An 11,569-nucleotide genomic window follows, 5' to 3' on the forward strand; every position below is an offset into this window, starting at 1 on the left:
ACTTGGCAAACTACCTTGTGGTCGTTCAGAGATTAGTTTGGAAAGCTGGCCTATCTGAGTTTCGAGTCCTTAGATCGACGCTTGTTGATTCTTAAGTGCTGTCTCGGTGTTCTGGAAACGAGTTTCTGACACCGATATAAACTTTGAGAGCATCTCGTCTAGGTTCGGCTTCTTCTCCTATTGGTATGGTGGTTGTTGAAAACCTAGAGAATGTTGTGGCCTTTGATTTCCTTGGCCTCCCTACGAGAAATTGGGATGGTTCCTCCAATCTGCATTGTAAGTGTTACTAAATGGATTGTTTTGAGGTCGAGGATTATTACCCATGTAGTTTAGTTGCTCGTTATCCATTTTATGGGCATAAGGTTGATATTCTGGATGGCTTGTTCCACCGCTACTTGCTTCGCACTGCATTACTGGGTGAACCTGTGAAGAACTAAGAAAACCATCAATCTTTTTATTTAAGAGTTCTACCTGATTAGAGAGCATGGTGACCGAATCAACGTTATAAAGACCGGCTGTTTTTTCTGGCTTTGTCATCATGACTTGCCACTGATAGTTATTCAGTGACATCTCCTCAATAAACTCATAGGCATCTTCATGTGTTTTATTATTGATGGTTCCGCTAGCAGCTGCGTCAACCATTTGCCGAGTCGAAGGATTCAGACCATTGTGGAATGTTTAAACTTGGAGCCAAAGCGGTAACCCATGGTAGGGGCACCTTCTCAGTAAGTCCTTGTATCTCTCCCATGCATCGTAGAAGGTTTCTAAATCCATCTACACAAAAGAAGAGATATCATTACGTAATTTAGCCGTTTTAGCCGGCAGAAAATATTTTAGTAAGAATTTTTCGGTCATTTGTTCCCAAGTAGTAATTGACCCTCGTGGTAACAAGTTCAACCACTGTTTAGCTTTGTTACTCAATGAAAAGGGAAACAACTGAAAACGTATGGTATCATCAGAAACGCCATTAATTTTAAATGTATCGCATAGTTCTAAGAAGTTGGCTAAATGAGCGTTGGGATCCTCATCCTGCAAACCATCAAACTGAACAAATTATTGTATCATTTGAATAGTGTTAGGTTTTAATTCGAAAGTATTTGCAGCTACAGTAGGTCTAACTATGCTTGATTCAGTTCCTATTAAAGAAGGTTTAGCATAATCGTACATAGTGCGTGGAGCAGGATTTTGATTAACCGCAATTGCAAGAGATAGCTGATTGCCTTGGTTTTCAGCCATCTCTTCAATTGGGAGTTGAGTATCGTTTTCTTGCTCGTTCTCCGTGTATCTTAAGCTTCGCCTTATTTCTCTTTGGTTTCTACGAACTGTACGATCGATTTCTTTGTCAAAAAGTAATGGTTCTCACGGATTTCTTCTAGTCATAAAATATAAAAACCTACCAAGAGAAAGAAAAAATAAGTTAATAAATAATAATAATAAAATTAAATTAAATTGCAAGAAAAATAAATGGCTAAAGTAATAAAAATTGAGCGATCCTAATATTTCAGTTCCCCGGCAACGGCGCCAAAAACTTGATCGCGTTATTTCGTGATAGGTTTTAAATATTTATAATTACTCATTCTTAAACTAACTATTATTGTGATGTAGGCAAGTGTACCTATTGAACAGTAGTATAGTTTTAGCAAGACCGGATTGTCGAACCCAAAGGAACTAAAAGTACTAGTAATGACTGTCTTTTTATTATCTAGCCTAAGAATAAAGAGGTTTTATTTTAATTAACTAATTATCTAAACTAAGAACGCACTGAGAAAAGATTTGGGGAATTTCTTTTGAGAAAAATCGATTGACTTAAGACAATACCTAAGGAAAAAAATCCACCTAGACTTTACTTGTTATTCTGGCTCTGAATCAGACTATTTATTCATTCAACTTGTTTTGTAGAGATCCATAAGTTATGTTATTATCCTTATTCAAGACTAATAACGTTTAATCCCTAGATTGAATAACTGAAACTTTTCTCTAATTAACACTCTAAGGTTGCATTAACTCGATCTGTGGATCCCCTTATTAGGTTTCACCTTAATCTGGCAAAATCTTGTCACTCTATGTCTAGGCGCGCAATCAACTCCGCTTAATTATGACAAATGTACTCTTAGATAGGGTTTATTCCTCCTCTGAATAAGAGCATGTCTTGAATCAGTATCCTAGGATATCAAAACAAGAATTAAGAACACATGATTAAGAATAAGTTAAATATTTATCATACGATTCAGAAAATAATAACAAGATTCATCTTAGGTTTCATTCCCCTTAGGTATTTAGGGGTTTTAGTTCATAACTTAATAAAAAAAATCTCAGAAGAATAAAGAATACAAAACATAAAGAAAACCCAAAACTCCTGAAGGGAAATTGAGGAGAGATCTTCAGTCTTGATGATGAATCCGGTTTCTGAGATGGATTAATCGGCTTCCTTGGAGTAATTCGTTACTCCCCCTTCTCCGTCTCCCTTTTCTTCCTTCTCTAGGGTGTATTTATAGGCTTTGGAATGCCTAGAAGCCCTCAAAATTAGTCTTTTCTGAATTGGACTCAACTTGGGCTCGGCAGGGACACGCCCGTGGCACACGCCCGTGTTCGATTACTTTAGGCCGTGCTCGAGCCTGCCAAATTGACACAGTTGTGTGGTCTGCCCGTATGAGGAGGTCCAGGCCGTGTTGATTTTGTACTTTGGCCTATTTTCTCCGCTTTTGGCCCGTTTCTCATTCCTTTTACTCTCCTATGCTCTTCTAAGTATACAACATGAAATTAAAGCATTAGGAGCATCGAATTCACCAATTCTAATAAGAAATCATCCATAAAATGCATTAATCATAGGGTAAAAATATGTATAATTTATGGTTTATCAGACACAGTTTTAGAACATGGGCATGTGCCCAGGCGGTGTGAAGTCTGCACTTAATTTCGAGAATTTAATCGCTACACGACCTAAGCACACGGGCGTGTGACTTGGTCGTGTGACTCTATTTGTATGATGATGTCATAGTCAGAGAGTTACACGGGCGTGTCCCAAGCCACACGGGCGTGTGTGACCACACGGCCTACCCACACGGGCGTGTGACTTTCCAAAATAAGAAAATTTTCTATGTGTAGAAAAGATTTTGAAAGTTCTCGGATTAGTCCCGAACTGCTTCTGATGTATGCTTTGGGCCTTGTAGGCCCTTATAAGGGACAATTTGCATGCAATTGAAAAGTTTTAAATTTGAACGAAATTTTATGGCTCGGTTTTGTGTGAATGTTTATGTTTTAGTCCAGTAACGCTCGAACTCTATCCCGGCTTCAGATACGGGTAAGGGGTGTTACAAAAGTACTCAAAAACATGTCTCAAGTGTGTTTTAGTTTATCCAAATGTTTTTGAGTCAATATCAAAGTGTTCTGAGGTGTTTTAAATGTCTTTAAGACATTTTGGTAACAATGTATTGGTATGATACATTTGCAAGTCAATAGTAAAAAATCTCTCCATGAGGGCAATGTATCGATACATCCTCTAAATGTATCACTACATCTTTAGATGTATTGGTACAAGGGTTTTAGAATGGTCACTGTTAACTACTTTTATGAGATGTATCTATGCGTCCCTTAAATGTATCTATACATGAGTTGGATGGCCACTTTTTAAGCCCAAGATTAATGCTTCCAACAGCTCCATAACATCTCCAATGATCATAATCGTCCACAAAATAATACCTTGATATAAGTCAAGAACACTTCAAGACTTACAAGTTGAACATCCAAGCATCAAAGTCAAGAGAAAAGCCTCAAATTCTTTAATATTTCACTTTCTCTTGTGCTTGTCTCTAGGAGCTTATTGTTTGAACTTTTATCATTGTTCATTTTTATTCTTTGAGTGAGCTACTATTTGCAAACACAAACCTTTGAGAGTTCTTCATTATTTACACATTTCTCTTTCTAATTAAAGAGTGTACTTTAGGTTTTTGAGGTAATAAACCTTTGAAGGATTAAAAAGGGTTCTAGTCGAGCCTTGTAAAAACCTAGAGGTTAGTTAAGCGATAAAAATTAAGGGGAAGGTTTTATCTAAACCTTGTTAAAAAGATAAAGATTGTAGAGGTTATACCTTTTTTCTTGAAAGGTATCAATTTTATAAAATGAATCAGGAAAATCTTTGGTTTAGGTATACCAAGATAGTAGAGGTAAGCAATTGAGGTTGAATCATTATAAAATTGTTCGTGCAAGCTTTTCTCTCTTCCTCTTTTATTTTAGAAAAGTTTTGTAGAAATTTTTAAAATATCATTCACCTCTTTTGATATTTTCATGACTAACACAGTCTTTTAATATGATTAAATTCTTATTTATAATCATGATAACTCTTTTATTAAATAAAATTATTTAATCAAATATTTTAGTAAAATTACAAAACTTATTTCAAAATGTGATAAAATTTATAAATAATAAAAATATATTTAAAATGGCAAATTTAATAATATAATGAAGAATTAAAAATATATTGGTTAGTTAAAAAGTTGTCTAAATTAATGCTTTATATATTGTTATATGATACATTAAAAATTTTATTGATAATTTTAAATATAATAATTTTTATTTTATTTTAAATCACTTTAATTACATATTTTAAATAAAAAGAAAATTTATGTATAAATATATATTAAATAAAAAAAACTAACTCATGCATGGATAACAAACTAGTAAGTTTTTTTTTTATGAAAACAAACTAATTATTATAATTTCAAGTCAAATCTAAATAGAGTACAAATTCCCAAGGAACTCTTGTCGTCGAAGATTCAAACTTCCCTTCAATACTTTCATTTCCCCAAAACAATTTTCTTGATTCTCTTATTAAAAAAATGTTTACGATAAAATTAACGGAAGGAAGATAAGATTGACAAGTCAAAAATATGAAACCTCGGGCGCAATGCAAGCCGTATTGTTTTGAACGGAACAGCTTCCCTCCGACACGCTCTACGGCATATTTTCCCAAAATCTTCACCCTCTATTAATTTTAATATATTATTAATATTAATAAATTTAAATTTGATATATAAATGCTTTATAAATTAACAACTATTCCTAAAGTAAATCGTAACACATCATTAATTTTTTAAAAATAATAAATTTACTTAAATTTATTTTTAGTGATGATATTTTATAAAATTATTCTCTCTTAATATATCAAATATCTATCATTAATAAATTTAATCGCAATCTAACTTATATTTCAAGCATACTATATTTTTTATCCGTTAAACTTAACAACTAGGTCACTTTAATATTTATATCTTTTTTTAACCATTTTGGTACTTAAATTTGGCCACTAAATTCATCTTGATTCCTAAACTTGAAAATTATAAATTAGATGATTTCTTTCAAAAAAAAATTTTTGATGACATGATACTATGAGATTTTGCCACATCATCAGATAAAAATTAAAAATTTTATATAGATTATTAGATGATGACATGGTACAATCTTAAAATATCACATACAATATTTTAATAATCGGACTCGCAATTGAATCAATCAAACCACTGGTTGAATTAATCAGTTCAATTATTAAACCAACAATAATTAATTAATTAATTAAAGTTTATAATTTTTTTTAAAAATATATTAAACTGGTTCAACCAATTCAACTATTGGTTTTCTTATAGGTTTTTTTATCAGTTTCAAACAATTTTTCATTCAACTGGGTCAACTCCTTTGTTCGGACCACTATATTAATCGGTTCTTGTTCTAAGCAACCAATTCCATTATATTCCAAAAACACTAATCACATCATTTAATTTTGATAAAGTTTAAATTTAAAAATCAAAATAAATCTAATTACTAAATTTATGTACCAAAATAAAAAAATAAAAAAATATTAAAGTAAACGTAATTATCAAATTTAGGATAAAAATTATATGTTTTTTTTTTCAAAATCAGAATATAGTTTGAACACTCAATAATAATGATAATAGAAAGTGTCAAATGATATTTTAGGAAAAAAAATTAATTGCATTTTTAAATTGCCTTATGTATTAAATGCAAAATATTTCAAAATTAATAATTAGAATTAGACTGAGGCCTAGACCCTTTAAAAAAAGTGACAAAAAAGGGAGCCTTTAATTAATGCATCTATTAAACTAGTTAGTGGGATTGTCAATGAAGATTATTTTTTAAAGACAATATTGAACTCTCTACACATATCTAATTATCGGCCGAAAAAAAAGAACTTAAAATCCAATTGAATTTTCTCTTATTTTTCTATAATCTTACACAGTTGACTGATTTAAGTCATTTTCAAAAATTCACATGCAATAATAAAACTTTATCTTAATAATATAAACTTTATCTTAATCGGTTTACGATTTAATTTACATATAACACCAATGGTTACCTGCTTTAAAGTAATTTATTATGAATCTAATTATGTATTAAAATAAGCATTTAATTACGTATTTGCAGATTAAATTTATGTCTAAATTAATGTTTAGATCGTCTCTCCATAATATGAAGACATAGATTAAATTAAGATCAGCTTGCAGATTAAAATAATTATTCATTTAACTATAATTTTCAGTGTCTAATTCCCAGGTCATTGATTGGAAATAAATAAATAAAGATTCGTTCGAATCATTCGAAAAAAATGCCAATTACGTAGAATCTTGTAAACAAGTTCTAGTATTATCTAAAATTATTCAGTGAACACATTTTTTATAATAATATTGAGCAATTTTCATAATTAAATCAAAACATATCATTCATATAACGATCCTAAATTATGAGTTAGATAGCAGTGATGGCGACGGGGCTGATGAAGGAATAACGGTATAAATTCATATGAGGTCCCTAAACTATTTCAAATTAAGCAAATTAATCCCCGTAGAAAAAGCAATTTTGTTCTCCAGGACAATTGAAGACTTCAGCGTGTTGAGCTACGATCGAATAAATTTTAAAAATTTCGAAAAATATACAGTATTTAAAAGATATAAAAATCAATAAAAGATTTAAAATTTTAATACAAAATTCTTAAAATTTTATATAAATTAAAAAAATAAAATTTTCCAATGTTTCAAAAAATATAACTTTTACAAAAAATTTCCATAAAATTTTAAAAATAAAACAAATTCAAAAATTAAATAATAAATAAAAGGAATATAAAATATTAAAAATTATCTGTTTTGAAAAAAAAAATCCAAAAGATCTATTTTTAACGAATATTCACGCATACCTTTTTGAGTTGATATTTAGTTTCAAAAATATTACTTTCAATGGATTTCTCGTTATAGAATTAGTGTTACAAGTTAACTAAGCATTAATTCAATTAGAAATATTATAAAAATATTATTATTTTTTATTTAGAATAAATTATATTATTCGATTATATCTTAATCGTTTTACTTTTAAAAACCCAATAAAATTTGTATGTTGGATTTGAATCCATGACGTTTACATCAATAAAACATTAATTTGATCCCTAAACCAAAATTTTATTCTAATATAATATTTACAATTTAATTACATTGTATATATTGATAATGTTGTTGATTTAATTGGTGAATTAATTTAATATGATATATTTACTTTTTTAATTTTATTTTACTCAAAATTTAATCTATTTTTTTATTTTAATATTGTAAATATTTCATATGTTATTATAAATTAGTATCAAATCATATATTTCATTATTCATTATATGTTATTTTTAAACATCTCTTTATATTCTAAGTATGTAATTTCTACATGCATACACTTGCAATAGAATTTCTGATTAAAAATAATAATTTTGACTAATCTTATATTAAAATATTAAAATTTTAAAGTGGTACAATAGCACTTATGGAAAAACTTGTCAACAATATTTTCTTTTATAGATTCTTTTTCTAAATTTTCCCAAATTTTTGGATAATTTTTATAATTTAAGAATTTTTTAAATACTATATAATTATGTTTTATAATTTTTGGAAAATTTTATGATTTTTAAATTTTTCTTTAAATTTTGGAAAATATTATTATTTTTCGGAATTGTTAGATAATAATTTTTAAAAATTTTAAATTATTTTAGGAAACTTTTTATATTTTAGAAAGTTTATTATTTTTAAAATTTTTTGGATTTTTATTTTTTTAAGATTTTTTAATATCATATATTAATTTTGAAATTTTTACCAATTCAACCAATTATATATGGACACGAGTCATGTATTAACAAAAATATTAACTCGTATTTGTTCGCTCTATTTTCCATTTATATAGAGACTAATCTCAAATAGTTATGAATCTCCATATAAACTAAAAATATGCACTTTGTTTAAAAATAAAAAAATGGCCTAAAGTGTAAATTATAATAAGAGGTGAGTAAAATTTGATTCGATTCGAAAAAATTAAAAAAAATTAAATTTTGAATTAATCGAATCAAGTTATTTGAATTATCCGAGTCTACTTGAATAACTTGAGTCGAGTTGAATTTCATAATTCGAATAACTCGAATAATTCGAATAAGATATTGGTGCAAATATCCTTTTGGTCCCCGTCAACTTTGAAAATAAGCAAATTAGTCTCTCTCAACAAAGATTACAAAATAATTCAAAATAATTTTTAAAAATTCAAAATATTTATAAAAATTTCAAATTTTATATTTTTAAAAAAATATAAAAGATCTTATATATATAAAAGTTAAGATTTTAAAATTTTTCTAAAATAATAATTTTGGGGCCTAATTAATGATTCAAATTTATCATACTCAAGTATCTTATTTCTATTATTATTTTGCTTTGAAATTTTTTTTCAAATATATATGATTTCAAATTTATTTGTTTTAATATGAAATTAGTTATACAGTAATAATATTTTTATTTGACATGTTTAATTTTTTTTAATTTAACTCGAACAATTTCCCTCGATTCGATTAAAAAAAATTCAAATTGAGTTAGGATAATAAAATATGACTCGTGAGCTCGACTAACTCAAATTTTTTTCTCTTAATTTGATCAAACGATCAACCCTAATACCAACGAATCATGAAAGAGCTGTAGGGGTTAAAATGGCATTATTTCAATTTATTTGAAAAAGGCATCGAATTAATTTTGCATTTAATTATACTGATGTACTTGACAATTGATTAAAATTATTAGCATTATTATACCAAAAAAAATTTATTAGCCTATATTTTATTTTTAATGTTCTATATATGTCATACTCTCTAATTTAAAAACAAAATATTATATATATTAAATTTAATCTAGGTGAAAATAATTTAAATTTATTTTTTTTATTTTTTAATCTAATAAAATATTATATAAGTAATCTATGTATAACTTTAGGAAAAATTGTACCTCATAAATAACAGAGTTAGTGAAATGTGAAAATTAAATCAAAATTAAAGTTTGATGAATATAAATGTACCAAATTAAAATTAATATTTAACATTGCAAATTGTATTAAAATTCATATATAATTTTGATATTTATCCCCAATCAAGTAGGGAGTAAGTCTAGCTTGCCCCAAAATTTAAAAATCCCTTAACTAAATTAAGTATTTCTATTTTTTTTACATACATACTTATATTAAACACATTTAAATTATTATTTGAAATTAAAATTTTTATTTTTTAAATTCATTCATTCATTTTAGAATGTAAATTTATATATTAATTTAAAAAAAATCAAAATTATATTTTTACTCGTCTATTAAATGTATTCACCAATTATTTTTGACAAAATCTTAAAACATTTTTGTCCTATATAGCCCTATAATCATGTACATTTTTATTTTGGTCTCAAGAAACCAGTTTAATTTATTCTTTTTTACTTTTGTTTATGGATTTATAATTTCATAATCCTACTAGGAACTTATTAATTTTTATTTGTAATATTACTTATATATATATATATTATTCTTTAGATGAGTGATTGAGTGCTTATCAATCTTATTTCAATTTAGTTAAGAAATGATAAAAAATTGTGTTTTTATAAAATAAGTTATATTTTTATGAGAATATTTTTATCTTTTATATGTTTATAAAAGAATCCATAAAAATCTATTTTATGATATTTAAACTTGGCATCATAGTTGTGAGACTTTAAACATTATCATTTCAACAAAAATTTTTCTTGATTTTTACATAAACTTTTAATAAATATATATATTACATTTGCATTGTGATTTTACATAAACTTTTAATAAATATATATATTACATTTGCATTGTGAGCCGTGGTAAATCTTGGCATTAAGTTTTAGGAGGTCTAACTAAAAATTTTAAAAAATTTTAAGGTTTTAGTAAGAATTTTCAAAAAAATTTGTAAGTCTAATTAAAACTTTCTAAAATGTTAGAGGTTTTATGAAAGTTTACGCACACAAAAAAGTCGTGAAGAATCTAATTGAAATTTTTATAAATTTTCAAAGGTTTAATAATATTTTTCAAAAAAAATTCTAGATATAACTAAAATTTTCAAAAAAAAACTTTGACTCCCTAAGCCAAACGAGGATCTAGCTCTGATTGTGGGTGTACTATATTATAATATTTTTATACTAATAATTAAAAAGTTAATTCTTTTTCTAACTACATTAAAAGAAGTGGGAGGACAATTTCAAGGTTTCAAAATTTTAATTATATAAGTTTTTTTGCACGATAAATTTTATGGATTTTATATTTTTAATTATCATTTTACGTTAATGAATTTTCAATTTTGATGAGTTTAAAAAAAAAGAAGAACTATTTCTATGTTTGAATTCTTTCAATTTTAATGTTAGCAATGACAATTGCATAACTATTTCAGAAGTTGGAAATATACAATCATGATTAAAATTAAATGAACCAACATTTTAGTTTAGTCAGTTGTTGCAACTTTGTCTAAATTCAAAAACGCTTTTTTCTTTTGTAATTGAGATAATTCTCTTTTTTCTTTTAAATGTAAAGTTTCTAAATAAATTAAAATATAAAAAACTTTTAAATATTTAATTCAATATTTTAAAAGAAACTTATTAAGTATATTTTTATTAAAATTTAAATTAAATATATATTAAATTTTGATGAATTTTTAATAAAAATTAATGGTGTTTAAAAATAAATATATTATTTTATTATTTTATTACTAAAATCAAACTCCGCATTGCGGTATTATCATGTTATCTGAGACTGCTTCTAAATTATTAATTAGACAATAATTTTATTTAGATTAAATAAATCAATTATAAGAAAAAAAATATATATATATATACATATACCTTTTAAAGCTTATTCTGTAAACTTAAATCTAAACTCCTATAACATGTTTTCCTTATTGCAGTTAGATGGTTTTACAATCAGTTTGCTTTCATGACATGTGCACAATCGGTTCAGTAAACTTGATCAGTGGAAATTCGATTAAAAAATTTGAAAATAAATTTTAATTTTGAATTAATCAAATAGAATCGTTTGAGTTAACTAGAACAAGTAATTTAGTTTTACAATTTAAATATAATTCAAATAATTCGAATAATAATTTGGTATAAATATTTTTTTAGTTTCTGTCAATTTTAAAAATAAACAAAGTGATCACTCTTTCAACAAAAATTATAAAAAAATCAAAATATTTATAAAAATTTTAAAATTTATATTT

The 11,569-nt window shown here is 26.2% G+C and overlaps 1 non-coding gene across 1 annotated transcript; it reads left to right on the forward strand.

Moving 5' to 3' along the window:
- The first annotated feature begins 700 nt into the window (after positions 1-700).
- On the forward strand, positions 701-807 carry LOC121204196 (small nucleolar RNA R71). The gene has a single exon (XR_005899125.1). It is a non-coding gene; the product is annotated as a small nucleolar RNA R71 (small nucleolar RNA).
- Positions 808-11,569: the final 10,762 nt, after the last annotated feature.

This window comes from Gossypium hirsutum, chromosome A07 (genome assembly GCF_007990345.1).
Source record: "Gossypium hirsutum isolate 1008001.06 chromosome A07, Gossypium_hirsutum_v2.1, whole genome shotgun sequence".
NCBI lineage: Eukaryota > Viridiplantae > Streptophyta > Magnoliopsida > Malvales > Malvaceae > Gossypium > Gossypium hirsutum.